This window comes from Alexandromys fortis, unplaced genomic scaffold (assembly GCF_014885135.2).
Source record: "Alexandromys fortis isolate MF-2015 unplaced genomic scaffold, M_Fortis_MF-2015_v1.1 scaffold_80, whole genome shotgun sequence".
Classification (NCBI taxonomy): Eukaryota; Metazoa; Chordata; class Mammalia; order Rodentia; family Cricetidae; genus Alexandromys; species Alexandromys fortis.
The window spans coordinates 1,708,323-1,735,881 of NW_026068174.1; the positions used below are offsets into that span (position 1 = coordinate 1,708,323).

General features: G+C 45.1%; 1 protein-coding gene and 1 long non-coding RNA gene across 2 annotated transcripts in view; one reads left to right on the forward strand and one right to left on the reverse strand.

Annotated features, from left to right (window-relative positions):
- Asic2 (acid sensing ion channel subunit 2) overlaps nt 1-27,559 on the forward strand; it is a 1,083,285-nt gene that overhangs the window by 648,664 nt on the left and 407,062 nt on the right. The gene's annotated exons all lie outside the window — the stretch shown is intronic.
- LOC126492366 (uncharacterized) overlaps nt 15,472-27,559 on the reverse strand; it is a 132,909-nt gene continuing 120,821 nt past the window's right edge. Inside the window, exon 3 of the long non-coding RNA XR_007589572.1 lies at nt 15,472-15,594. This is a non-coding gene — a long non-coding RNA (uncharacterized lncRNA). The remainder of the gene's footprint in view (nt 15,595-27,559) is intronic.

Below are 27,559 nucleotides of genomic sequence, written 5' to 3' on the forward strand. Positions count from 1 at the left end.
TCGATTGTGTGATTCTGTGAGCAGGAGAGAGAGAGAAAGTGTGAGGGATCTTCCTATTTCTGTGTTTTCTCAAAAAAAAATACAGACTGGGGGCTATAGCTCAGTGATAAAGCCCACAGTGCAATGAAATAAAAAGCTAAGGCGTCATATCTGGGACTATATATCACAGATGTATTGTGGACACTCATCAGAGTTAATTCAGGATGGATCACAGACCCAATGCAAGAGCAAAACGCCTAAAACAAAGGAAATTGGAAGCTGATTGTAAAACAGACATTCAAACGATCTAAAATAGTCAGAACTAATTTGATAAAATAAATCGAGTTGGAGGGTTTAAACTATTGAATAGCAAACTTATTATAAGTCTACTTTTTGTTTAGAGCAGAAAACGTTTCTGACTTTGTAGTAGTTAAGGATTTCTTTACCTAAACTTTTTGACACGTCCTTCAAACAGCCCCACAAATAAAACAAAAGGAAGGCCAGGTGTTGGTGAGCACCTGCAATCCTAGGAAACTTTGAGGGATTGAGGCAGAAGGGTGGCGAGTTTATGTAGCTGTGGGGATTCCATTGAGAGACTCTGTCTCAAGGTAAAAGAGCAGAGGAGAGAAAGGAAGTGAGGAATGAGGGAAGGAAGAGGAGGAAGGAAAAGAAAAGACAAATCACAAATTAAGAAGAATGTTTGAAATATAAACATTGTAAGGAATGTCCTTATTAATTAGTAAGATAAAGGACTTTAAAACCAAAGTATGTGAAGAACTACAGATCAATTATCAGAAAATAAATGAGCTACTTTTTGAAGTGGGTAAAATAATAGAGTAGATATTTCAGCAAAGTTAAAAATAGAAGCACAAGGGGTTAATAGGTGCGTGAAAATCCATTTCATTTTATTAGCACTTAGCTAAATTTACTTTGAAACCACAGCGAGTTGTCAATATGCACCTATGAAGACAGTTGTCTCTAAAAGGCCAAGGTTACTTGGTAAGAACACAAGGAAACTAGAATGCCCATTTGTTGCTAGTTGGGGAGGTAGGAGAGTAGCCACTTTAGAACACAGCTTGGCACAGCTGCAGAAGATTAAACATAGAGCTACCATGTGACCCAGCAATTTCCAGGTTTCTTGCCAAGAGAGATGCAAACTTATGTCCACACAAAAGCTTGTATGCAAACGTTTGTTGCAGTATCACTCATAATAGTCAAACCGTAGAAACAGTCCAAGTTCCCATTAACTAGCCGGTAGAAAAATAAACTGTAGCTTATACAGGCGATGAAACACTATCCAAGGCTGGGGAGGACACTAGGTGGCTAAAGTGCTAGCTGCACACTCATGAAGACTTAAGTTAAATCTCCAGAACACGGTTTTAAAAAAAAGGCCAGATGTGATGAGTACATGCACCTATAACCCCCAGCTGAGCAGAGACAAGAGAATTACCAGAGCTTCGTCGCCAGGTAGTTAAGTCAAAAACAAGCCCAGATTAGGTAAGAGCCCCCGTTTCAAGGTGATAAGGTGGTGAACAACAGAAAAAGACAACACAACATCAACCACTAGCATCCATGAGCATACACAGGTGTGTGCAGGTATACACATGTAGACAGCACACACGTGCGCACGCACACGCGCACGTGCACACACACACACACACACACACACACAGTTGACCGAGTTTTCTGTCCTACCTGGTCCCACATCCATTTAGTCCCAAATAAACACACAGAGACCTACATTAATTATAAACCTGATTGACCTATTAGCTCAGGTTTCTTATTAACTCTTATAACTTATATTAGCCCATAATTCTTGTCTGTGTAAGCCATGTGGCTTGGTACCTTTTTTGGCGAGGCAGTCACGTCTTGCTTCCTCTGTGTCTGGATGATATCTACAGATTGAATCTTTCCTCCACCCAGAATTCTCCTGTTCTGGTCACCCTGCCTATACTTCCTGCCTAGTACTGTGGCACAATGGTGTGTAACTTGTCAATTGTATTTTAATAAAACGCTGATTGGCCAGTAACCAGGCAGCAAGTATAGGTGGGGCGACCAGGCAGAGAGTATAGGCAGGGTGATGATTCAGACTGCAGTTGTCATCCAGAAACAGAGGAAGCAAGATGAGAATGCCTCACTGATGAAAAGGTGCCAAGCAGCATGGCTAACACAGACAAGAGTAATAGGTTAATGTGAAATGTAAGAATTAATTAATAAGAAGCCTGAATTATTAGGCCAACCAGTTTATGATTAATGTAGACCTCTGTATGTTTATTTGGGGACTACGGGACCTGGTAGGACAGAAACCTTTGTCAACAATGCACTATCCAGCAATGAAAACAAAACAGCAAATTACTAGTACATGCTACAACCTGGACAAGTGACATAAATATCACACTTATGAAAAGGCACCAGAACCAAATACTACATAGTGCGTGGTTCCATTAGCATGCCGTTCCCAGAGAGTATGAATTTATAGAGCTAGCAGCAGATAAGCACTTATCTGAGGCTGGGAATAGGAATGCGGACTGACTACAAATGGGTGGGAGGACTTATGAGACTATGGGAATGTCTTGGAGTTGGTTAGTGTTGACGGTTAAACACTGTGAACATGGTTGATCCTTACAGGGGTGAATTCCATAGCAGGTAAATTACTCTTCAAAATATCTGCTTTAAAGAGAAGATGAAAGCCTGTTCAAGTGTAGTTCTCCGACTCCCAATGGATTTTTCTATGGGTCATCTGCCTGTGTCATCTCTTCTGACTTCTGTCCCTCATCTATGCTCCCATCTCTAGAGTTCATTACTCCCCTCCTTGTCCTTACCACTCGCTGTTCTCAAGAGAGTCCTGAGGCCAGCCAAGGTATTGCTGCCGTGTGGATTCCATTCAGACTTCTTCAGAGTACTTCTCTGGATGCGTTAAAATGGGCCAAAGACTACAATTCTCTTCATTCCTCCCTGGGTCTTCATTTGACTTCATATGACCACGAGTGAGGCTCAGTAACTCCTCGTTCACCAGACACCCAAATACCCACTTACTTTAGACACTGTGGAGCCGAAGGGGTAAGGATTGGGGAAGGTAATTCTAACTTGCACCTATCTGGCAGGGCACACGGGGTGCTCTACTCCCAGTGTGTTTTCAGGCCTCTCCTGGCATTTTTAATGGCCCTTTTCCCATGTTACCTCCAATCTTTATTCTCTCTTCTTTCTCCCATCCTTCTCTCCACACCTAGTCTCCTCTCACAAATCCTTTTCTATATGCCCTATAAGCACACATACACACACTATACATCCATCAATACATCCATCTCTTTTTCTTGAAAGAATCAATTTAGCCATCTTCCTTGCAGTTGTTACACTGGTGTCACAAAAACCCCCAAAGACCACCAAGGAATCCAAGTCTGTATGCAAAAACAAAGAGCCTATATTCAAGCTCGGGCTTGGACCCTCTATCAGCTTGGGCACAGCAGTTAGACTGGAGAGCCGGGAGCCCAGTTGGAGTAGGGTTTTATCACAGCAGGGATTAGAGTGAGGGAATCTCCGTCTTTCAGGACACTTGATTGGCTGATTTTTCTCTAGGGGGGTCTTGGCAAAAGGAGATGTGTAATGGGCTTAGGGACATCTGGTGATCTTATCTACAATGGTTGGTACTCTAGGTACTTTCCTTCTGGATGCTGATTGGTCCATTCCTGGGTGGTATCAGTTTATGGTTTTTCCTGGAAAAGAATCATTGCTTACAGTAAACTGAAACTTAGGCCTACTCTAATGGACAGTCTCCATGAAGCCTGTGGTGGCAATAGTCTGGTTACGCTGCCCTTGGCCTCTTTGTGGTCTGTGCCTTTTGGTTCCATGTGTCTTGCCTTAACATTGTTTCAGCTTCTGTCCTCAGTAAGGTTTCTAAATTAAAAGTCACTTGCACGTGCGCGCGTGCGCGCACACACACACACACACACACACACACACACACAAACGAGAGAGAGAGAGAGAGAGAGAGAGAGAGAGAGAGAGAGAGAGAGAGAACTCTAGATGATTTAAGCTGATGATCTTGTAAAGTTTTTTCGGCCCAACAACCCTCTATAATCCAAATTAGACCAAATCAAACTGAATTAGAAAAAGACCCAGTTTTAATGGATGCCAGCACTTCTGGGTGGCCCTCCAGGAAAACACGAAGAGGGGGACGAGAAGACCACATGTTCTTTCTGGGGGGCAGTTTAAATAGCCTGTGGGAATGATCTTGACTCTCTCTGGGGAGGGGTCACCTACCAAACAGACCTGACGTTTTTTGAAAGAGAATGGGTGGCTACAGAGTTGTCAGGGAGCTCACAGGGTCCATCCTGGACAAACAGAAGGGCAGACTTCACCACACAGCTTCCTCCAGCTACGCAGCAGAAAACACCGCTTCTGCCATCACTGACCTGGGAAAGTGGAGACTGCTTCCATCAGTGCTGTGCTGTCCCTGTTGCTCTCTGCCATACCACTACAAGGAATGGCCATTGTCGTGGCTCCTTTGTTGTGTCTAGAGTGATTGGGCCCAGGTCACAGGTCACTTGCCTCAAAGAGATACGGGAGAAATGAATGCTTGGCCTTCTCAGCTTTTACAGTAAAAGACAGACTCTTCTCACCAAAATTTGTGCCTCAGAGGAAACAAAGAAGCAAATTCAGGTGGTAAGGAGCCACAAATAATGAAAATGGCATTTACAACTAATCTGAACAAATAAATACAATGTGCACTATGCAGATCTTTTATTGTTATAGTCAAATGCCAGATAAAGAGAATTTGAAAGAGAAAAGAACTGTTTCGGTTCACAGTTTCCAAGGCTTCAGTCCCTACGCAGGCATGTCCATTGTTTCCGAGCCGCCAAATGGCAGAATATGAAGGATGTGAGCAGAGTTGCTCAGCTCAAGGTGCTCAGAGAGAGAATGCCTGCATGAGCTGCCCCCTCCCAGCCCCCTTCCAGCCTACGGGATGCCACTGCCAACTGACCACATTTAGGATAAGTGATTTCCCCCTAGTCAGTCCTCTCTGGAATTCCCCACAGATGCACCCAAGGTATCCCTAGCTTCTTCTCAAACCAATTAAATTAGTTAGCATTGACCATCACCCTGAGTGGTCAGATGGGCTCAAGGAAATGATCCAGAAGATCAGAAGGAACTGGTTTCTTAACTCAGCCTGTCACTGTGTTGAGATTCGAGTTTATGACAAGGAAAAGCTGGGAGCTGTGAAGAGAACGGAGGGAATGATTGATATTGTCTAGCTCTGCTTTGTTCGGCACCGTGACCTCCCAACCAGGGCTCTCTTTGTGTATAACTGCCTTGTTTTCAGAGTAGGTGGTAATCACCGGACAACCCACACTCCCTCCACCCAGGAAGCAATTACTGTTCAGTAAATAGACATTCACTGTACCCTGCTAACTGCTATTTAAAGAAGCCTTGAAGCTGAGCTCTTCTTGAAAATGAATAACGTGTGTGTGTGTGTGTGTGTGTGTGTGTGTGTGTAATGGAAATACTGCAATAATTACTCTGAGATTTATTGGATATAGTTAGAGAAGAATTTGCCTAAATTATGGAGACACTACTATAAATATACATTTGTCTGACATTTTGTAAGACTCTGTGACCCCCAGAAGGCTTCTGGTTTGAATAAAGCAAAAATGTCAAATGCAGGGAGCCATCTACTCTGAACCAAGTCGCATTTTATTGCCAGGCTCCTTCTTGGCTGCCTAATAAAAGCCAATAGTTTACCCTCACGACCCCAGTCTGTTCCCTGGATAATCTCTCTGCAAGTCCACGGGCTGAAGGGATCATGCAGTTTGGAGTCTCCGTTAAATCCCAAACCCAGTCCTGAAAGGCAGAATTGAAACCTTCAAGTCCTCACGACCAAGTGTGTTCTGCATGTGTGTTAAAAATAGGAGCTTTCTATTTTAAAATAAATATAGTAAGCCACATAAAACCAATGGATAGCCAGAAAAAAATACTGAAGAAAAATGGTGGCATAACCACCCAACTCAAGAAATCAAACTTTACCATTGACCCAAGAAGTCCTTTCCCCTGTCCAACCCCAGCCTCCTCTTCCTCTGAGACATAACTCTATTCTGACATTTATGGAGAAAGTGTTGGTGTTTCTTTGGTTTATACTTAAATATATGTTCTTAGGGGTCATTGCTTTGTCTTGACCATTTGAAAGAGTTGTGTGCCATTGAAGTTACTGTTCCTCTCTTTTTCTTTTGGATTTATTTGGTTAAGAATCTTCCTTCCCTGTCTGAGTCTCACTACCCTTTCACACAGAGGACAGTGTAGCTCATTCCCTCCATTGTCCCCAGCAGCAGCTGGGTCCAGAGGTCTGATAGACCCATGCTGGCCCCTTTGACCAGACCACAAGTGATACATTAGGAGACCACAAGTCTCACATCTGTACGATGATGACAAACATGGATGCTGACTGCCTTAATTAAATAACATCTTGGATGATATAAATGCTGATATCCTAAACTGACCACTTTTCAGAAGTTAGGGTGCACCTATAAAGAAGTATTTCCCCTAGAGTTCACACAAAAGTGATGGAATAAATGTATTATTGCCTGTCCATTTTCTTTTCTAGATTTCTGGATGATGACTGACTCCCTAGCATCTTCCCCAAGCTGGCCAATATAAATGCATTTATAAAATATGTAGTCATGTTTTGTAAGTATGGATTAATAAAATATAAACATAAATAATGTACATATAATTACACAAATGTCTGTACCATATGAATAATATACATATTTACACATACAGGGCTTAGAGAGATGGCCCAGCAGTGAAGAGCAGATGCTTCTCTTTGAGAGGACCTAAGTTCCATTCTCACTCAGCACTCCCATCAGGCAGCTCATAACCACCTGTCACTCCAGCCCTAGGGAGCTCTGACACCTCTGACCTCTGTGAGCATGCGCACTCACAGGCATAAACCCAACACATACACATCATTAAAAATGATAAAAATTAAAATATACATATATTTATATATAAAAATCATTATGGACACATATATTGAAATGCACGAGATACATTTTAATCCACTTTAACAGCTTTTGAAAGCTCAAATGCACTCATTTATGGCCAATGAGGTGGCCTTTCTGATGGCATTTGCAACCCTTACTGTAATTCTGATGGCTTGTCATAACCTCTGTGCCGTTCAATGCTGCAAGTGACCCAGGCTTGTCTTATACATTTAAATTGTTATCATCATGACCTGATGTGAGTTGCATCTTAAGAAGCCCCGATTCCTCCCGATGAGACAGTCCAAGGCCACAGTCTGTGTGCTGGACTTTGTTAATCTCTGATTAGTCTTTGTTTGTGGGCTATTGAAGTAGCAGGCCTAGAAAATCCAGGTACTGCCCAGACATCAAGGCCTCCAGTCCAGACTCCGGACTACGGGGTCTGAACCACCATCCCTACCAACCCCACCACCCCCATACATCCACCCTTTCTTTTCCTCCTAACTTCATTTTGTACCCTGCCCCCCATCACTTTTTACCTCTTCCATCACGTCTGGATCGCTTTCCTTGTAGGTGTGCATTCTGGTTTCTTGAGTACCCTAGAGACGCTGAGATTGGACTGGACAATCCTCTTGAGTAATTATTTGAGTGAGCTCCTATTACTCACTTCAGAGCCTCAGAGAAACAACACAAATATGATTCTTAAAATGATTGGAAAAATTGCAGATCTCCCTGTGGCCTCTGTATCTATATTTCCAGACTGCGCAGCCACCGTGTACTGTACTCTCTCATCTGCATCTGCCCTGAGTTTTACAAGGCTGTGCCATCAGTCCTTAACATCATTGTCTCCTTGGCTGTTTTACTCATGTGATCTTTACTGTTCTTTACTCTTTGTTCTTTGTTCTTTGGTGACTCTGTCAGTAAGTGCTCCTAAGAACATATACCTCAATCTGGTGAAATGGCTCATACCTGTAACACTAGCTGTCAAGAGGCAGAAGCAGAAGGATCACGAATTGAGGGCAGATTTGGCAACAGAGAAAGATCCCTTCTCCAAAATTTTTCTCCGTAAAATCCTTGGCATGCACTTTCTTGGTGGACTGGAATCCTCTTCCACAGTATGCCAAAATGAGCTTTTCTTTCTTAAATTGCTCCTACCAAGTTCTTTGTCATAGCAATAAGGAGAGCTCCTGATAGACCTTCAGAGACTCACGGCTTTCTCACTTTTCTGATTCTGTTACCCTGTTTTGCTCATTTAATACACACCCAGCAGTTTCTCTTGTCTAGATACTGGGTTGGAAATGCCTCACCAGGTCTGGGGCGGACTGACTTCTTGTGTCTGGGAGCTGCTTGAGACTTCACTAGTGATGCAAAAAGCCCTTTCTACCTTTGACATTTGTATTCCCAGGGAGGACCTGTGGGTCTCTTGTTAGCCATTAATCTGATGCTCAGTGGAGACCTCACTTTCATCATACTTCTTTGACTCACAGGGACATGGAAAGAACATAGGTCTGGTGTTTGGGATCAGTTGGTCCTATCAGCCTTACTGTATTTTAAGGTTCATGGAGACTCCTCAGAAACTAGTTTATTGAGTGTTTGTGGGTTTGGTATCTTTAGACTCTGGCTGTCTGTTTAAGAAAAGGACTGGTAAAATTCAAAAAGTTGGTTGCCTGAATCTTTTCTTTATATAACAGTTGTTTTTAATTTAAACTTCCTGATAGTATCCATTTAAATCCTGGCTATTAGCTTATTATGGAGACATTCGAAATGTCTGGTTCACTGGATCCACATGTCTACCCACCTGTCAATCATCAGTAAAGCTAAGGGAAGGCATTCCCCCATGGGATGGATCACAAGCTCTTTGAATTGCTAAGGTCCTGGTCCCTCCATTGTTCCCTTTTGTACCACCTTCCCAGCCCTGACAAAAGTCATCTACTTATGACTTCTTTTGGGGGTCAATGCCAAGCAGGAACTAGCCAGGATCTCCTTACATACCTAATTTCTGAAAGGTTTGGGCTATTTCTCTCCCTTTTCATTCCCCACCTTCTGTATCTCAAGTGATCAACTCTTGATTTTCCTAGATTTCCCGACTTTTCTGGTCTTGCAGATTTGGTCTTAGAATCACAATCTTCTTTCATGCAGTTCTTAGCCTCATAACATAATTGAACTCATAAAGATGACTGGATATAGCCAATAAGAGAAGATACTGGGTGAGGCTAATACGAGATTCAGGAAAGTTGAATGCATGGAGGTCAGTTTTAATCTGAGCTAGATGGGAGACAAGATGACAATACTCCTCAGGAGCCAGGCTTATGATGAAAAGACAGGAAACCAAAGCCCTGGTTCTGGGAATGAAGTCTGTGCAAACAATAGGTTAGGCCCTGATGTGGAGTGTTAACTACCATTGCACAAAGAAAGTCCGTGGTTCAGATATTAAACAGGATCAGGCGAGGGATGCACTTTGCATATAGTGAGTTTTGCCCATCCCCTTTGTGAAAAACCTGGTGTTCAACTTAAAGACAAATGTCACTCAGTAGATACCCTTAGGCCACCCCTGAAGCTATCATTCCCAAGAAAATATTTAGATAGACAGCAAGTTGCTTAAAACTTCCAACCCCCCACCTCCTACCTCTGTACTCTATATGCACTGTTTCTTATATATTGGAAAGGGCCTTCCTTCTTTGTCTAGACAACAAAGTCTCCTCCAAGAGACTATAGGCTGAGTGAGGTGCCTCTCATCTAGTCCCAGGGGTCTCTAAGCCAAAATCACATCACCCTTTCTCTTTTCTTCCTCATCTGTATTAAGTTAAAAGCTCTTAAAGAACAAGGAGTCTTGCTGAGTTCTGTATCTCCTACACCTAGCATGTTGCGCACACTGTGCCTCTAACTGCATCTGTAATCACAGACACCACACAGATGAAGGTTAATACTGTCTAGCTACAGGACAGTCAGTACTGAGAGAGTCTGTGTGACCACCTTATCAGCATTCATCATCTTCTAGGACTCCCTCTCTAATCAATTTAATTATTTTATTGCAGACATCATCGGGGCAACAACCTAAGGGAGCAGGAAGAGATAGCCAGAGCTCCGGAGTTATTGTTGAGAGATGGGAACAGCAGCCTATTACTCATGGCCATGCGAGGTCAGACGAAGGTTTTCACAGTCAGATGTCATCATTGCTCATATAAGTTTTCAAGAGAACATTCAGAGACAGGAATGTGGTCTGGCCAGAAAATATAATAGTGGGTGGGAGGACAGAAAAAGGCCATCCGTCTGTGGAGAGGTGACATCCTACATACCTGCAACCCCAAGGTCAAAATATAGTCTGTAGAGATATAATCGTCTTCGGCCTGGGTCTGAGGCTTCCTTCTATAGGTAAGATACTTAGGAAAGTGTGGGAATCCCCACAGTGAGAGGCTGAGGACACAGGACATTCTAGGTCTCTGTGACCTTGGGTTCTGATCTGCACTTTGGACTTCAGGTGCCTCCCTGCATAGGCTCTGAATTCCAGTGCTAGAAATTGAGGCAATTGGTGCTAATCTCAACTTGTGTTGTGACAGACAGGTTCTTTTCAAGTTACATTGAGTCTTTTTTTTCTCTAGTCCAGTGGCTCCTAATCCTGGCTGGGCATTGGTGTCCTCTAGAAGCTTCCAACATATCAACACTCAAGTTTTACTCCAGCTTAATCAGAATCTTTGGTGACAATTGAGCAACAATTTTTTTTTAGAGGTCTCAAGAATCCTCAGTCATTGAATGCTATATGACAAGTTCCTGATCAGTTTAATGACTTCAAACAAGAAACACGCTGTCTCAGTTTCTGTAGGTAGAGGAGTGGTGTAGCTATATAGTCCATGCTCAAGATGTCTAGGGAGATTACAGATAAGATGTCAGTTGAAGGCTGAAAGATCTTCCAAGATGGTTGCTTTGTGTGGTTGTTGGAGTGCAAACCACATGAATCTCTTCATAGGTTTGCTTGAGTATCCTTGCAATATGGCAGCCAACTCTCTGGAGAGAGAGAGAGAGAGAGAGAGAGAGAGAGAGAGAGAGAGAGAGAGAGAGAAACAGAAACTATGCCAGCTTTGACAACTAGTCATAGAAGTCCTGCTCCATCATGTCCATTGATCATCCTGACTACACAGAATAGTCACTGTCAATGTGAGAGTTGGCACAAAGTCTTAGATGTAGCAGACTGAGCTCTTTGGGGCCATTCTTGAAGATGGCCACCATACCAAAAGTCTCTAAAAAGGCCCAAAGACTGTGAATACATCAATGTTGCTAATCCATCTGGGGATGATCCCCTTAAGAAGTGTGAACCTTTCTAGGCTATTCTCCTTAAAAATGTTTACATTTGTTTATGTGTGTGTGTATGTGTGTGCATGTGTGTACACTTATTCATGTATGGATGTCAAAGAGTAACTTGCAGGAGTTGGTTCTCTTCCTCCATGGTGTGGGTCCCAGGGATCCAACTCAGATCACGAGGCTAGCACCTTTACACACTGAACTTTAAGCTCCTGAGTATTTTAGGTGCTGATGGCAAAGAGTGGAATGGGGAAGAATGGAGGCTTTCAGAGTCCTGAGTACGCATGCGTCGGCACGGACAAAGCACCTGCAGACCTCTTTCTCATTTGACTCCGGAGCAGGCAAGATTTGCTAGTATTTATTCTCCTCACACAACGGTCAGAATGGCTTGGGCCTTTCTAACTATAATGAGTACTCGTCTACATTATTCTTTGTTCTGCTAATAGATTACTCCCATGGGATTCATTCTGTGACAGAAAAATAGCTAGTCAAGTCTTTTTTTTAACCCCCTGGATAGAGCTGCCCGTAGGTGGTTATTTTTGTGCATGTGTGGTTTTGTCATCGTTTTTTTTTCTATTTCTTATTATCTTATTTTCAGCACATGCATCTAATCCCACTGCTGTTTGAAACTAAGTCATGTACTCCCAATCCTCATGGGATAAAGTTTTAAATCTTCCTTCAGGTCAATGCGCTCAGTACGGATGTCTCTTCTTTTGTCTTCGGCCCCTGTCTTATACCACTGCATCTCCATTTTCAGTGCACCCTGGTCGTATCCACTTAATTCCAGCTCCTAAAGCATCTATCTATCTATCTATCCCTTCCAAAGGACCTCTGCACAAGCTTTGACTCAGATAGTGTATATTTACCCTTCAAATACCAGCTTAAAAAATTATACAAAGTAGTATGTCCTGGTTTCCCACTGTAAAAGTATCTCCCATGGGGCTCTGTTTTTTATTTTTTCCTCACAGCATTTATTACAAAGTGTAATCATGAGCTTTATTGTGTGATATTTACTTTCAGTAGACTGGAAGCTCTCTAAGGGCCAGCATACATTGTATGCTATGCTTTTTGCCTACACCTGGAAGCAAACAGGATTTGGTACACAGTTGGATGCTCACAAGGTGTTTGTCATACAAACGTTTGTAAAGAGAAAACCAAAGCCCAGAAACATTACGGATGTACTCAAGGTCATCCATACACATAGCAGGACTCCTCCCCGGACTCTGATGACAAATATATTGCATTCAGAATCCGCGTTCTACGATGTGCATGGAGGTGCAGGCCTGCAGCTAGGAGATGGAGGCAAGAGGATCAGGACTTCAAGGCCATCCTTAGCTACGCATAAAGTTTAGAGTCAGCATGGGCTACATGCGATCCTATCTCAAAAAGTGAGGGAGGATTGGAGTAGGAGGAGGATCTGAGTTCAAGTCTCATCATTCACGTGGCAGCTCACAACCATCTATAACTCAAGTTTCTGGGGATGCACCCTCTTCTGGCCTCTGGCACCAGGCTCACCTGTGGTGCACAAACATAAATTCAGGCAAAAGAGTCATACACATAAATAATGACAATGATAATAGTAGAACCCCCTTGCCTAGTCTCCATCCTGCCCTTCGAAACCCAGCATGTGAAAGTCTGTGCCCAACTTCTCTAGAGCTGGCTGCAAGGTTTCTGGACCAATCAAGTTAAAAATCAGTCAAGATTTTTGTTTATTTGTTTGTTTGTTTGTTTGTTTGTTTTTGTGGAACTCAAGTCCCTCCAGGAGAAAGCAATGATTGGAGCTTGCCTTTTGACAGGAGTGTTCTTTCCGGGTAACTATGCATTTTGCCACCTCAGGCCTTCTTACCCGAAGTATCTGTGCCTCTCACACCTGTACTGTGAGTTCCCAGCTGGCCTTTGAGAACACTGCCAGGCAGCCTGTCCACAGAGGTGATGAGGACCACTATAATTATTTAATAAGCCCCCAAACCATTTGTTTGTTTTGTGATCTGAGTTCCTGCTGCTTCGGGGATGGGAGTGTCAGGAAGAAATAAAAACAGTTCAATGGCAGCCTCTACATACCTTCCCTGCCCCAGGCCCTGGGCCAAGAGCTCCAGACAGATGAAGGTGGCAGGCTACAGGATGAAGACTGAGCCTTTGGCCTTGACTAGTTCCCAAAGCCCCACACATATGAAATCCTAAACCTCAGCCTTTTAATTACAGGCTATGTGACTTGGGAAAGCTGTTTAATCTCAAAGACTCACATTATTCTTATTTATAATATTGAATTTTATAATAATTTTCTTCTGGGTATACTGTAAAAAATAAATGAAGCCATGCACATAAATTATCTAATGCTTAATGCATGCTCAATAAATGAACATTTCCTTTCCATAGTCCTCATTTGGAGGAAACTCTCAAATGTAATCGAGATTCAAAGTGTATATTTGTAAAGAAGAAAGGAGAGAAGAAAATAAAGAAAGTGAATTGGAGCACACACAGTACCATTTTCTCTTCCTTGGTCTGTAAAAGAGGGTGCTAATTGCAGCCCAGGATAGTCAGCTCCAGGATAAGATTCACACTTCCTAAATCTTTCTTGGGTTCTCCTGTGTGCAGATCTCATCAAGGAGGCAGGGCTGAGATCTGGTATGCCATGAACCAGTTACTCCCTTGTTAGGGGGTACTTCTGGGGGCCTGTGGTCCCTAAAAGCTGTCCCCAAGCTCCCCACTGAACTCCTGCTCTTCACATTTATAACCCTCTGCTTTCTCCCCTTCCTGGCTTCCCAGACAGTGGTGCAGACAAAAAGGCCATTTATAACAGCCTTTCTGACAGCTGGACATTATTTAATTACAACTTCTGGCAGCCACATAGTGTGCTGGAGGCTATTTCAAGTTCTAGATGGCAGGAGGAGAAATGAGGAAACTTATACCCAGAGGGGTTGGGGCAGAGAGGAAAGCCAGGGTGGTTACCAGCAGGATGGATTCTGGCCCCCAGCACTAACATAGTGATTCTGCATCCTAACCTTTAATACTGGACTCCCTAGGGAAGAAGAAAGACATTATGTCAGCAACCTAAGGCATCTTCTGGGGGCAGGGCCTAGGGGATTTGAGTCTAGAACCATCAACAACAAAATAAATAAGATTATTGTTTATATAGATGAGCTTCCCGGATTAAAAAGACAAACAAAAAACTGACCCACAGAGAGGAGAAAAGACTTGTTCTAAGCCATGTAGTACCTAAGAAGATGCTGAGGAAGACACTTAACTACCTAAGAACAAGCACTACTAAGCCTACCTTGTTCCCCCACAGGACAATTTCTCACACCCTGGCAAGGTCATTTTAGATGCCACATCTGCTACTCACATAGCTCTGGGTGTAGCAGGAGGAATGGGATCTTGACTGACAACATTCAGCTATCTGGTCGACCCGGAGAGAGCGTCATTAGCTTCTATTTAGCTACTGCTGCCACACTTTGCTGAACTTTGGGTGGCTGCAGCCAGTGTAGGAAGAAAGGACTCACTCACAAAGGAACAAAGGCTAAGGAGAGTAAGTCTACCCCAGGGAGCTGTGACTTAGAGAGGGAGAGAGATCTCCATGTGACTACAAAGAATTCTAACAATTATCCTAATCAGAGCTCCATGAATGAAAAGCTGTTTTCCCCTGCATTGTTATTACCATTAGCCTGGCACCTTTCTGACATCTCTATGAAATATGTATTATTTACGTGATTTTACAGGTGACTAATGGAAGCTTAGGGGAATGAACTATACCCTAAGTTCTCCAACTACAACAGGAATGCTATTTATACATACACAATTCTGTTTGATTTCAGAGTGGATAATTTTTTCCACCATGGCAATATTTCTGGTCTTATTTGTACATCAGATATCTTTAGGGAATATCTGAAACATACTAACAAGACCGAGGTCTTACCTTAGACCAATTGAGTCAAATTTTCTAGAAAGGTGGTTATAGAATCACCATTTTTACATTTCTATTATGGAGCCACAGCTGAGGCCCCAGGAAGAAAGATTTATACTGGTGAACACCCTTTCTGGCCTATTCCCACCCCTTTCCATTGCTACCATCATTGTCCAGGATGCCCATGGCATAGCTAAGTACCCCTCTAGTGTCTTCTGTTGCTTCCAGTTTACCTGGTACTCTCATGATGGCTCTTCTGACACTGCCTCCTCACTGGTGGTCTTGATACCTACCCCTGGGACAGGTTCCTAAGATCATCCACCAGGCATATTGATGGTGTGCAGTCTGCTAATCTCAGAGGCTCTTAGCAGTAGTTGTATGCAGACTCTGGAATGGAGCTTAGCATCTAGGGAGTTGATTAGAGCTCGCTGTGGAGATCAGCACCTGAAAAAGGAAGAGGTGTACTTGTGTGAGTGCTTCATGCTAATGGGAATTTGAGTGATGTGCGGTAGTTCCCACTCTCTCTCTTAGCAGATGTCTGTGTTTGTGTTGGAGCCTAGAAAAGACCATCCTTTTCGGGAATTGCAATGGCTATTCCAACAGCACCGAGTACCTAGGACAGGGCCCTACAATATAATTGACACCTTCTTGCTCCTCAGAGCCTCATTAAGTGACTCTGGGTGGCCCAACTGAAAATAAATTGGGGGACATGGAAAATTAGCACTTCTAGTTGGCTTTCTACAGAGTCTTTGCCCCTGGGTCAGCACGTCCATTCTCTTTTTCAGTGGAGCTTCACCACACTCCACCCCAAACCTCTTACTTTACCAGAACTCTAGGGTCTATCACCAGTTCAATCTTTCTCCACCTTAGGAACAAGACAGAGGTTTTCTACCATTGAGAAGGTCATGGGAAAATGAGAAAGGAGAGGATCACAATAGAACATGACAAGTTGCTAAGGTGTCAATGAAATGGCATGCATGCAGAAGCAGCTGCCCACAGAAGGAAGCACTTGCCTCTAGCTGGAAGCAGGTTGGAAGGAAATTTCCCATGTAACAGGAGCTTAAGAAAGATGTTGGAACACTGGAGCAGGATTCTTGAAGAATGGGGAGAAATTGGCCCACAGATAGGGATGCAAAAGCATTCCATGTAGAGACCTGTGCAAAATCCAGAGCTCCAACCCTGCAGGATGTTAGCAAGCAGCATCCTGCCTGGAACATCTCTCAGGTCATAGGGTAAAGGTTAAGGGGCCCAGGGGAGAAGACTGAAGAGGTAGGCAAAGGCAAACAATGGTGGTCTCTGTAATGAGGCAAGGAGCTTGGACTTGCCCTGAAGACAATGGCTCCCCACTGAAGATCTCTCCGCATGGGCTGTCACATATTTTTAATGTATGACATAATAAAAAGGATTCTCTGTCCTGCTCTTTCTTAATCCATCTTCCTTTCCTTTGCCCTACTGGAAATTCATAGAAACAAACCTCTCTTTTGTCCTGGGCTGCTCTCATGCCTTTGTTTCCTCAGTTAGATAAAAAAGCATAAAACCCACCGTGCCACCCTACTTCTCCCCGGATGCTGCACAGTGGTGACTGCTGGGATTTCTTCCCTGAGCCATCAGATTTACAGTTCCAGCCACAGAAACTGCTGCACCAGGTGGGAGCTGAGATATCTCCTCCTGATTTCTCTTCCTGCTCTAGGGCGGGATGCCCTGATGTCTGCAGAGAGGAGCTAACTTCACGAGTACACCCAGATCTTCGAGGCTGTGGTTGGGATTTGCTAGCTTCTCTTTTCCATGTGACATGTCATCACATACTATTCCTAGAGAAAATATTCCAGAAGAAAAGCCCTGAACAAAAGGTGCTATGGAAGATTTCCTTCCAAACCCTTCCTGCTCAGGTTCCTTCATATCTACCCCTCCAACACATAGACCCTGCCTGTCATCAAATCCACTGCTCTCTATGAAAAGCCCCTCTGCTTTTGATTACAACTTTTCAGGCCATCAAAATACACTAATCTCCTATGTTCCCTCTCTCCATTATACTTAAATTGGTGCTTTACAAGGAATCGTAGAACATGGCACTCTTCCAAGGCCTACTAGGTAATGTCCCAACTCTGCCATTTCCTCTGACCTTGGGCAAACACCTTCATTTCCTCCTGTGCAGCTCAAGTTCACTTTGAATTTGCTTTTACATCCCATTAGTCAGGATATTGGAGGATTCTAATTCACCCAGCAGCAACTAGGGAGAACTCCTTCTGGTTCAAGAATGTGGATTACATCTATCTCTTGCCCACTGCCATTTCATGTTGGTAACTTCAAGTCAGCCATGGTGGGAATCTTTACACCAGGAAAATGGAAGAATGCCGGAAGCCCAGACTTTTCTCAGGAGATGTGGAACAGATTTCCTAATCCCTGACTCACCCCAAGAAGTCCTTCCTCCGATGCCCAGTCAAAGATGAATATCTGCATTCACACAAAGACATCTGAAAGCAAACAATGCCTTAACCAGGAACAAGGGATTTCAGGTTCAGCAGTAGTTGGTTGGTGGAGGTCCTACTTCATCAATGGTGGCACCCCCTATGACTGTTCATTCATTTCCCAGCCCTTATTTGGAGTTCATGTTATTCTCTCTGCCTGGAATGTTGTATATCATTCATTCAATTCGACTACATTTGACCAGCATATAAAGCCTCCATTCTTAGTTATTCTTAGTCAAGTCTCAGTGTTTCCTCATCAGATTTTTTAGAATAATAGCTTTCACACCTTTCCCTCTCTGCCTGGACAGCAGGACCAGAAAAGCACACACTCTAGCTTCCTCAATGCCTCCACTATTTGGGCTAATGAAGTACTACACTGTCAGGGGCCGTTCTGTAGACAGGAGAACAGTGGAAACCCAGTGTTGGACCTAAGTGCAGAAGGCACATGCTTTCTCCTTCTTAGAAGCCATTTTTTTTATGGAAATGCAGTACAAGGTTGTAAAGTGACTTTCCATGATGAAAAACGGCCTGTGAGGGAAAGGAAGCCTCCCCGCTCTCTGCCCCTTATTGTTTCATCACTCCTAATCCAAGGCAAGCAGGGCTATTACCTGTGTGTGTGTGCAGCTCTACTGAAATAATGCCACCAGACGCAAGCACCCAGGTCTGTGAATAGACCTTTTTACTTCTCTCAAATGGAAGCGTGCTCTTCGGTGTTTCCTTCCTTTCTACAATATGCCACAAGGATCGTTCCATCAACATAACGAGACCAGCCTCATTCTTTATCAAGGCTGCATGGTAGTTCATCATAGCGATGGACCATATTTTATGTAACCAGGCTGATGGAAATCTAAGTTGCTTCCTGTCCTGGATATAGCTGCAGTTAGTGTCTTGGCACATACATCTTTGCCCAGGTAGACAAGTATATCTGTGGGAAAAAAAAGTTTTTAAAAATGAATTGCTCAAGGAGTAGGTGTGATTTTAATGCTGATAGATACTGCTGCATGTTTCCTCTGAAAGCTGCAGGGCGGAGGGGGGCTGAATATCCTCATCTCTCCAGCAGTCTTTAGCTGTGTCTTTGTTCCTACCCTTTGCTCCCCTCTCTGCCCTTCCTGGCCTTAGAAGCCTCTATCATGAGTCAAACAGTCTTTCTACCAAACATTCAAAAGGGACAAAGAAGACAAGATTTTGCTGCACATATTGGGTGCGACAGATTACTCTTCTCTTGGATGAGCAAGTAGCCCAGCCTCCACAATGTCCACAGCTGGACACTGCCCCATTGTCCTTGTCATGGTTACATGTAGGTGAGAACACACATGCACAGACAAACAGACACACAGATTCACAGACACACACCTGCAGTGGGGCCTGTTGCTTTTGATTGTCAGGTGGCTCTAGGAACAAATTAAGGATAACCCCAGCTATAGTACCATATCAGAGTGCATAGCTGAATTTCCTAGTGCACCCCAGCCTACCTGGTCTCCCCTCTTCCTAGTGATCAGACTACAGAAGAGACAACAAACAGATGTGAAGTTTTCACTCCCAGTGCCCCTGTCAACTACTAAAACATGGTCTAATGGATGCCTAGGGTCTTGTGACAACCATGCTGTCTTCTGAGCAAATTATGAAGGAAGATACAGAGGAGCAGAGATGTTTCAGTATGGGTTAAATGCTCCTCTGTCAGCAGCACGGAGAAGGGACTGGAAAATATGTCCTTAGGATCACATGATCCTGCTTTTGCCAGTCCATTGCCATTGTAAACCCAGCATCTAACGTGACAGAGGCCACTGGGGTCTTAACACATTTCAGGGGGATGACATGACTTTCTTCTTGGCTGAAAGGTATTAGGGCACAGAAGGAATGAATTCTGTATGTGACCGGGGAAATCTTGCTCCAGGAGAGAAAGTTACCAAGAAAGAGACACTCAATCAATCAAAGAAACACATTCAACCAACATGTCACTTCAAGTAAGAAATAATGTTCTTCAAGAAGTAGTGATCCTCTCGTCAGTGAAAGTGTTCAGCTATGGAAAGGAATGTTCCAGCAGGACATCAATGCTTAGGAGATCAGACTACAGGAATTTTAGTATTTCACCACCTCTGAGAAGTAAAGATTTTATGAGGTGTCCCTTCTTATGAACAAAAATAAAAGTGTTGGAGTCCACCCAACACCCAACCAATTCCTTTAGCACTGCGTGAGTTCAGGGATTGTCTGTGGCCAACAGCAGAACGTGGCCCCATTGCATAGCCAGCCGCCTTCCACCTAAGGAGTATTCTCTAAATTGGACTGGAATTTGGTTTTCTTTTTTCTTCCCTTTGGCAAAGCAGAATGAATCTGTGTTGAGCCATTAAGTTGTCTGCTCGATTTCAAAACTCACTTGCTGTCAATCATAGGCAGGGAGGCAGCTGGGGTGTATTGGTTAGAGCCCAAGTAAACATTTCATTTCCAACCTCAGCAGAGGTGGAACTACGTGCCGTTCAGAGATGAGCAGGCTGTGGGGCTTCCTATTGGCAGTGCTGACTGTATAGAGGAACTGGGGAACCTGTCACTCACTGGGATCATCAATCTTGAATCTGGAAATCTGTAAACCCGGGTCCCCTAGAGTCAGAATTTGACAAATGGCAGAATAAACTCAGCATGCGCAGATGAGTGAGAGGGGCCCCCAGCTATTAAAAAGCCATTCCCATCTCACTGCAACTGTTCGACAGGCCTTCCTCAGCTGCCTGTGTGGGCACAGTGCAGGCAGGGCACACAGGAGGACCTGGGCACCTGCAGTTGTCAGCAGCTCGCCTGGACCTGATGACTTCCCAACCCCCCACTGAGTCAGGGCCTGGCCTCCAGGAGCCACAAGACCTTCAGCCTGAAAACCAAATAATCAAACAGGAAAGGAGATGGCCCGGGGGAGAGGGTGGGGGAAGACTGGTGATGTCAGGAGCTAGTCGGTCACCAGCAAGGACCCCAGAGTGCAGATGCAAAAGAACGGAGATTGAGAGCGAATGCCGACTGCCCTGAAGAACAGTCTGAGCTCGGTCAATTTGTTCAGGGAGGGGAGGACAGCGGGAGAATGGATGGATTGTGCTTCTGTTAAGACTTCCCAATCTATGAGCTTTAGCTTCTGCCTTCATTCCACCCTCCTAAATGAGGATGCCCGCTACTTCCTCAGGAGTGATGTCTGGAAACACACGCAGGAGACATACCAAAGAGCAGGGTTCAGCCGACCTTGGCCAACAGCAGCCAATGCAACAGGTGATGGTGTATCACAGAGACGCCACCAGACCAGTGGCACGGACCTCTTCTCCTGCTGGGCACACTGGGCCTGGGAGGGGGGGGACTGGACTAGTTTCGCTATGACAGTAATCTTCCTTTTCTGCTGCAACTCACTTCCTGGGGCCACACTGGCTCCATCCAGAACGTGTGGAAGGAACATGAGAGAAAAAAGCTCTTCAAACACCACACCTGGGCTTTTTATCAATCCCCCAAAGATGGTAAACCTCAGAGCCACACGAACAAAATGAGATCTGATTCTTTACTCGGAAATCTCTCTCTCTTTCTCTTTTATGTCTGCCTCTCTTTTTCCCTCCCTCCCTCCCTCCCTCCCTCCCTCCCTCCCTCCCTCCCTCCCTCCCTCCCTCCCTCCCTGTCTGTCTCTTTCTCTCTCTGTATGTATGTATCTGCTTTCTTGCCCCTCTCTTCCTCCTTCTCCCTACCCCCTTCTCTCCCGCCCTGCTTTTCTTTATTTCTCTTTTTCCTCCAGAAAGCAGTGAGGATACAAGGCCCCCACCGCACCGACTAGTTACTGCAGTCAGCTGACTTCCAGGCAGACTTGAGATGATCTTGAAGCCCAGGAATTTGTTTCTTCTCTCCCTTTCCCCATATCCTTCTAATGAAAGTCCTAGAAGGCTGTCATGCCTTCAAGTCACGGTGCACACCATTCTGGCTGGGTCCACAGAAGGAAAGAACCTGCCCAAAAGCAGTGGAGAAGTCGTTGCGGCTAAGGGGAAAGCTAAGATTCTACACGTTTCCTCAGGGTGACCTGGCAGCTTCCCCCACTTGCCACTCTAGAATGGCTGTTGACAGACATAGAGTCCACAGATGGTGGGCGCCTATACCTGTGAGAATGTAAAAGCGAGTTCCTCTTACTGAAGGAGAAGACAGGGAGAGAAGGGAGCCATGGGGAGAGGGGTCAGCAGGGGAGGAGACTCTTTGGACCCTGTTTGATCTGCATATCTGGGGAAAATTTAAAAATGTCATTTTGAGAAGCAGAGTGGGGCCTAATGCAATTTCAGTGACAGAGCCAAATTAAAATTTAAAAGAGAAACGTGTTTTGCATTCCCAGGGCAAACAGACCCTGTTGCAAACTGGAGATAGCTCTCTGAGAATCTGAGAAGACGCTAGAGTGCCCGCCTGCTAAGCAACCATGGCTTCCATAGACATGGTCATCCATGAGCCCCAGGGGAGGCTGCAAGGGAGAAAGCCCCACCATGGCCGACTCACCCCATCATCACCTGCCATGAGGGTGGCAGGGGAAATCATCCCAGTACATGCCAAAGCCTGCTGGACTCTAGCCTTCCCGGGCTGCCTATACCTTGACCCTCCCTGCATGCCTCCTCATCCTCTCCTCCTCATCCTCTTTCTCTACCCCGGCCCCTCCCTCCTTCACAGCATAGCTGGCTTACCTACCTAATGCACCGATTTCAAACCCTCTTACCCCTCACACCCAGACTTTAGCGCACTTCTCTCTATAGCCACCAACAAGCTCTTCCAGCTTCCTCATAGCCAATGAGTGCTTCACTCTCGGATTCTCTTGTCCTCCTCAGACCCGGTCACCTAGACTGTCCCCTTTCTTCTTCTTCTCCCCTCTCACTTATTTGCATCTCAAGTCTTACAGGGTGTTGGAGAAGCAAAAGGGGATGTGGCAGAGCAAAAGGGAGATTTGGAGAGGAGTTACTCTGTCGGGTTCTTAAGAGTGAAGGGCTCCTTCCATGGAGTCCCTTAGACAATTGCCTTACCTCGTCCCAATCCTAAGACCAGGAAAGAAGAGAAAGGGTTTTTCTCAGCTTCTGTAGACCTTTGATACTGTGGTGAGGGGAAGACCTAAGCATAAAATAAGAGAACTCACAAATAATTTGGGTGACAATGGAAAGAGCAGCGTGGGAAGCTGAGACGGGGCGGGTGCTGTTGATCCAAGTGAGGTGGGACATGGGACTTCACTGAGTGTTGGAGAGTGAGCCTGGTCTATAGGGTGAAGGATGGGAAGGGTCAGGCAAAAGCTACAGGCAGAATAGCACGTGGCCTTCCATGATAGACGGAAGAGGATGTGTAGGAAGAGCCTGAAAGGCCACGGGAGGGCAACTGTGGCCTGACCGGATGCTGGGGGAAGTGACCTTGTTGACTGTGAAATGACAGAGGACGCTCAGCCAGGAGGCTGTCACCATGGAGAGGGTCGGTGGTGGCTACAACCAGAGTGGTGACAACGGAAATGAGATGAGCAGGCAGCAGACAAGAGATGATGTTTTTTAAGTCAAATTGAGTTTAGGTCTGCTGTGACCACCTCAGAATTGGGGGCTTTTGGGAAAGCTTGTTGATGGATTGATGGTTACTCACTGGGGCTAATGGTTTTAATCTAGGAGAAAGATCTCAATAACAACAAATGATTAGTCTGTATAATAGAACTGTCAATGAGCACTTAATGAATGGGATTGTTGATTCTTCTTCCCTGCTGGGGCATTCAGTCTCCAGGGAAAACATTTAGGACTCTTTTTTAGGGAGTCTAAGTTTTCTGCTTGTGGGCTGCCATACCTCACTTGACACTGGGAACTTGGCAACACCCCCTAGAGGACTGCAAGATAGCCCTCAATTTTATCTTCTCCTTTCCCATCTTTTCCATGCAAGGACACAGTACCTCACTGGGGAGAGTGCAGGGCAAACCTTTACACCTTCAGTAGCCTCAGCTAGGGGCGGCAGGTTTGGGACTCATTTCCTCCCCTTAGTCTAGTTTTATCCCTGAGCCTCTTGTAGGGTTCCACCCTGATAATTTTCTGTTGGCTTAGATAGTGGCTGCACACGAATCTACTGATATTTTAATGATCTTCTGCTGCCCCATGGCCCCTCGGTCAGCCCCATGGCCACTCAGGCTGAGGACCTGGCCTGCAGCAGCTGTGATATGTAGATTGAAATTAAGTCTCTATTGTTCTGTTTATCAATAAGACTCAGAAGCCAAAGGCTGCGGTGAAATTCTGCTAGCTCAGAGAAGCTGAGCACCAACCAGCTGACAGAGACATTGCAAGAAACACATCACTTCCCTTATCCCCGAACCTAGAAAGGTCAAACTCCAGCCCTGTTCCTCTCCTGCCCTCTTCTTCCTGTGTGTCTTCTTTATCCAAATTACTGGTTTCTCTGTGGCCAATTATTTATACCTATATCATGGGTAAGCAGAGACCAGGGGAGGAGGATTACTTTGTCTGTTCAGGCTTTTGCATGTGTGAGTCATGTGAAGAGCGAGAGAGATGTAGCTCACATTCACGGGCAAAGTGGAGAAATGGCCCCCATCTTATGAAAATTACAGAGCAACAAACACCCTCCCCACCCTTAGGTTGTAAGTCTGACTTTGTCTCTTCCTCCAAGTGGCCTTGAGCAAGTGATTTGACGTCTCTAGGCTTGTGATATTTCAAAGGAAGATTAATATTAACATGGTCTTCAAGGACTGTGGCAAGAGCTACAGTAAGTTGGTGGCCCCTTCCGGTTTCCTCACTGCAGCTGCCATGAGCCATTGGAAAGACAGGTCAGCATCACAGTACACAGCATCACAGCATTCTGGTTAGCGCCAGCATTCCAAGAACCACAAGGGTTGCACAGATGCCACAGGGCTTCAGCTGCCAGACAGCCACACTGCAGTTAGTAAATGAGCTTCCACCCTGCCCTTTCCAATCTAGAAGCAAACAGTGGGACCAAGGAGGACTGGAAAAAATGACACCCCCCCCCCAAGCCTTGGGTTGAGTGAATCAACAGTAAACAAGAGAATAAAGCACCCAAAGACAGCGACTAAATTAGTTCATGTTTTGACTGGGCTTAAATGACTCCATGGGACCCATAGTTTGTTCAAAGCTGTGACGGCTAACATAGATCATCAACTTGACAGGACCCAGAATCACCTAGGAAACCAAGCTCTGGATATATCTGCTTCTAAATTAGATTAATTGCAGTGGGAAACCTTCTGAATTTGAGTGACATTCTTCCGTGGGCTGGGGTCCAGGACTGAATAAAAAGGAGAAATGAGCTGAGGACCAGCGACCAGCGTTCACGTCTATTTTCTGACTGCGGACAAAACGTGAGCAGCTGCATCGAGCTCTACTGAGCTCCCCCTGCCAGGCCACCGTCCCCTCAAACTGTGAGCCTAATGAGTCCATCTTTCCTTAAGTGACTTTTTCCAGGTATTTTGTGAGATTAGCAAGACTCTCTGGAAAGACATGCATCAGGTTCCCCCATGGGCAGCACACCCCAAAGCTGGTGACGTCTTCACACTTTCAATTCCCCCCCCCCCCCGTCTATGTTTCCATGCAAGCTGGATGGTGTCATCCCTCTCCACCAACAAGGAAACCGGGACTCACGAGTCTAGACTAAAAACCACTTAATTCAGAGACTTGTGTAAAATCATGCCACGGGTCTTAGGTAGAGCCGGTCCTTCCATCTGGGTCTGTAAAGGCCATGGCTGTGCTCCCTCCCCCTCCTCTTCTTTCCCACTGCCACGCCACCACCTCTGCCCTCCAAGTCTTAAAGCACTGAATCCAAAGGAAATCAAAACATTCTCCTGCCTTCTCACCCCAACATTGCAGATAGATACCTGGGTTAGTTCCAGGTCTGCAAGAGCTCAGGACCTTTACCGGCTTCCCTGCCAGCTTCTAGCGCTCCAAAGTCAGCCCAGCAGGGAGGCTCACTTGCCCAGAGAGGGAGGCTGTTTGGAACCCTCTTCCAATTACCATTTTAATTAGCATCAGATTGACAGAATGACAGGCCAGCTCTGGAAATCTGGCCTGAGCTGTACTGATACTGGGGTGGGGGGAGGTTGGGGGGGGGAGAGAGCTTTCCATTGGAAAAGCTCCTTTTCTTTTGTCACCTCAAAGTTTTTCTAATCATTTGAGGACAAATGGCAGCCATCATATAATCCGAATGTGAAACAATAGGCTAGAGAATTGCTACTCTAACGAACATTCCGAGGGAGACTGCCAAGCGGAACCACACACACCAGGTTGGCAGCCGTGGATAGCCTGTGTGCATTTGCAGTTTAGCGTGTCGACCTGACGGTGCCCACTCATGCATCTTCCGTCCATTCATTCATTTGCTCACTTGCCCACCTATTCTAATTGCTAATCGTGCTCCTTTTTTTTCTGGCATTTACTGATTATTCATTCACTCATTCTTAGTTTTTCCCTTATTCACTCACACACACATACCCATTCTTCCAACAATCCTTTCTGGATGCCTCTGGTGTGCTAGATGTGACTCCAGGAAGCACCTCCTGGCACCCTCTTTAATCCTCAACATCACAGGCTGGATACTGGAGCACGGTGAATAAAAGCTCAGAGACAGATATTGGGGTTCAACCTTAAGACCAGAAAAGCAAAGCAGCCAGACACTGGCTATTACCTTGACCTCAGTCCGAATGGTGATCCTGCCTCCAGGAAACCTCAGAATGAGACTGAGAGCTGTCTCCTCCCATTTTATATTCCGCTCTAGTTCTGGGATTAAGGGCATGCACCACTACCCCCTGGTTGCTATGGCAAACTAGTGTGGCTACTGGGATTAAAGGTGTGTGTCATCGCTGCCTCGTCTATAAGGCTGACCAGTGTGGTTGTTTTACTTTTCTGATCTTCAGGCAAACTTTATTTATTAAAATACAAATGAAATGCCACTGCAGGATACAAAGGAATGACAGCTGTAACTGGGTTTATATAACCACTCTTCATTCAAGAAGACCTGCAAAGGAAGAGATGCTATGCTATTTGCTTTTATGTGTTCTGTAGTACAGACATGGGTTAAGGGAAGGACATCCAGCAAATGTCTTCAGGGTGGACCGTGATGATTCAGAGTGTCTCGATTGCCAAAAGGGAGAAAGGGAATGGGGAGAAGGAACAAGACCTAAGTCCATAGCCCAGTCTGATGGGGACATTCTGGGAGGCTTTTGATGACTTAGAGGTATGGATGGAAGAGGGAAGGCTTACTCAGGGATCCTGGGTCCCAGGTAAGCTTTTTCCTCAAAACATTAGTTCTCAAACCTGTCAGAAGAATGCATTACAAAACTAATTCAGACTTCCCGCCACCACCCCTTAACTCAGAGTGACTATATTGAGCTGAAGATTAAGGCTGTCTCAGCATTTTCTGTTCCTAAACTCTTAGTGAGCTTTATCCAGGTCGACCAGGGTTTAGTACAAGTAATATATACCCCCCCCCCCTTTTTTTTTTAAACTTGGAAGCTGTTCCTGAGGTTTGGTTTTTGTTTTGTTTTGTTTTGTTTTGTTTTGTGTTTTTGACTCTGTGGCTAGTCTACCCCTCTCCAGCCAGGACATTAGGCAAGGTTCCTTCATTTCTCTACAATCAAGATGCAGTAGGCACTTTGTGATGATGGAATGTTCCCCAGCCCTGCTTGTTTGCTTATCATTGCTTCCACCCAAGGACTGGCAGACACAGTGGAAAAAGGGGAAGGAGAAGGAGTGTCACCATATGCCACCAATCATCTCAGACGCGTGAAGTTTTTATTACTCAAAAACTGAGCTGCAACCCAGGGGGGTGGGGTGGTGGTAGCGGCTCACACCTTTAATCCCAACACTCAGGAGGCAGAGGCAGGTGGATCTCTGTGAGTTCAAAGCCAGCTTGGTCTACAGAGCAAGTTCCAGTAGATCCAGGCTGGTACACAGAAAAACCCTGTCTTGAAAAACCAAAATAAATAG